General features: G+C 36.9%; 1 long non-coding RNA gene across 1 annotated transcript; it reads right to left on the reverse strand.

Annotated features, from left to right (window-relative positions):
• Nucleotides 1-1489: 1489 nt before the first annotated feature.
• LOC125539978 lies at nt 1490-2278 on the reverse strand. Its single transcript, XR_007297129.1, has 2 exons — nt 1738-2278; nt 1490-1642 (listed from the first exon to the last, which is right to left on the reverse strand). It is a non-coding gene; the product is annotated as an uncharacterized LOC125539978 (long non-coding RNA).
• Between the last annotated feature and the right edge of the window lie 526 nt (nt 2279-2804).

Raw genomic sequence — 2804 nt, forward strand, 5'->3', positions numbered from 1 at the left:
ATTGGTAAGAGGAGCAATTGGAGTGCTAAGGAAATCATTATTATTGGTATTGGTGAAGTCACACAATTTGGTAATATCTTGAGCCATCGTGACAAACAAGCAATCTAACACACGGGCACACAAAAAGCAAGCGGGCAAAAAGGGGCAAATAGAGAGGGAGGATAGAGAGAGAGGGCGAATAAAACGGCAAGGGTGAATTGGGGGGAGAGGAAAACGAGAGGCAAATGGCAAATAATGTAATGCGAGTGATAGGGATTGTGATGGGTACTTGGTATATTGACTTTTTGCGTAGACTCCCCGGCAACGGCGCCAGAAATCCTTCTTGCTACGTCTTGAGCTTGTGTTGGTTTTCCCCAAAGAGGAAGGGATGATGCAGCAGAGTAGCGTAAGTATTTCCCTCAGTTTTTGAAAACCAAGGTATCAATCCAGTAGGAGCCCACGCTCAAGTCCCTCGTACCTTCACAAAGCGATAGCTACTCGCAACCAACGTGATTAGGGGTTGTGAAGCCCTTCACGATCACTTACGAGAGTGAGATCTGATAAATAGAATATTTTGGTATTTTTGATATAAAGATGCAAAGTAAAAAGTAAAGGCAAAGTAAATAGCAAAGCAATATAAAAGTGATGGAGATTGATATAATGAGAATAGACCCGGGGGCCATAGGTTTCACTAGTGGCTTCTCTCAAGAGCATAAATATTCTACGGTGGGTGAACAAATTACTGTTGAGCAATTAATAGAATTGTGCATAATTATGAGAATATCTAGGCATGATCATGTATATAGGCATCACGTCCGTGACAAGTAGATCAAAACGATTCTGCATCTACTACTATTACTCCACTCATCGACCGCTATCCAGCATGCATCTAGAGTATTAAGTTAAAAACAGAGTAACGCCTTAAGCAAGATCACTACAAGAAAAACGATGTGTAGAGACGTTAATTTTCATAGCTAAAGACGTGTTATTTCGTCTCTAGGTAAAAATAGAGACAATTTAGTAAAGCATCCTTGGAGCGTCTCCTCACGGACCATCTCAAAAAAGATAGACACGCTTAGTTAGCGTGTCTAGATGGTATGAGACGCTATATTGGGACATTCAAAATCGTCTCTACAAAATAGAGACGTTCTATTACACGCCAGTGTTGCGCCTCTACTCATGTGGGCCCATTACTTATAGACGCTATGTTGAGACGACATATTCGTCTCTAAATATGAATAAGTTTTTTTGTGCCTATGGAATATTTTACTTTAATCATTTTTTTATTAATTTAACTTTTGTAATCCCCATTTCAAATTCAGTTACGTTAATATGATAGGGATGCATGTGCAAATTGATCAAATATCACTATAAAAAGGCATCAACCCACATCACCAATTGCATTCTCAAGCAATCCATTCTCACAATTAGCATCATTTGTAACAAATCTATGAACAAATACATACGTTTGTGTATGGAGTTCACAACTGAATCAAATCATACATTCATATGAAAGATGTAAATAATTAAGAGAATATATATACTACAAAGTAGAACTAAACTTTCCATACATTATACATAATATGTGTTCATTTAAAGACTAATTCTTGCGTAGTTGTTGCTTGCTCCTACAATGTGTTCCAATTCTAAACTCTCAGCTAGCCTGGAAGAAATTTTTTAACAAAGAGAAGCTTAGAACATAAGCTCTTGGATTAGTACAAGATGAAATGTTCTTTGATAAAACTATGAGAGAAGTACCGTAGAAATGTCTTGAGGTTGTCTTGGAGCACCAATGTCTTAGGTTGTGTTGGAGTGGTCAGCTTTGGCTTTTTGACCTAAAAAACCAAGATACTTTGCCAAACATACTGCCTACAAATGTATTTTCTTGATGTGCTTAGTGACACAGGAAGTTATACACGTGATTCAGTACCACCTTGCTTGGTCACATTGCTATTTCAAGCATGAGCATTTTCCGATTCTTGACCACCATCTGCTTTCTACATTTGAGGTTCAGTTCAACTGTAAGTAAACTTATAATCCGTCCATCTCAATATAAGTGTCTCGACTTTGTACTAACTTCAATCGTTCCACAACACCATAAATTTCACCAGAGTTAAATAGTTGATGATCGCAAGCTGCACAAAATGAATATTTCACACCCTAAGCTATAAAATATGCATTGAAAATACATTAGTATGCAGTACTAGAACATCAATAAAAATTCTCTATGGGTCAATCAGATATTAGAGAACATTGAAGTTGCTCTCTGAACTGACACCTGAGCTCGCTAGTGAAAGCAATCATATGGGTCATTAGCAATTTTCATCTATATTGCTGGTAAATGTACTCAAATGTTCGACAAATATGTTCACAAAAACTAAAGCTGCTGATGGATACATAAAAACCCACCAACCATTTTAGAATAATTTGGGGACAACGACTCTCAAATCATTAAGCCCCATATCACACGGATCACAACGATGCGTAGTCCTAATATTAGATAGGGAAAAACATGTGCTCATAATAAAAGATCAACAAATGTACTCAACTGTCATACCACCAATACTTTTGAGTATTTCTTGGAAACTAAAATATAAACAGTACTACTAAAAACATCAAATTGATGTGCCATTATCTCCTACAAAGATCCAAAGGGGAAATTAGTAGAGAAAAATTAAGTGGTTCTGGAGTAAGAAAAAAATGTCATCTGTTTTGCTGACTTGCATTGCACGTAAAGTTATGTCCAAAATGTAATGCTTGACCTGGGAATAATGTAGTTTTGTAGTATACTGCCAATAAATCATGCTCAATTGTATTGGAACCCA

Source organism: Triticum urartu, chromosome 1 (assembly GCF_003073215.2).
Source record: "Triticum urartu cultivar G1812 chromosome 1, Tu2.1, whole genome shotgun sequence".
NCBI classification, from domain to species: domain Eukaryota; kingdom Viridiplantae; phylum Streptophyta; class Magnoliopsida; order Poales; family Poaceae; genus Triticum; species Triticum urartu.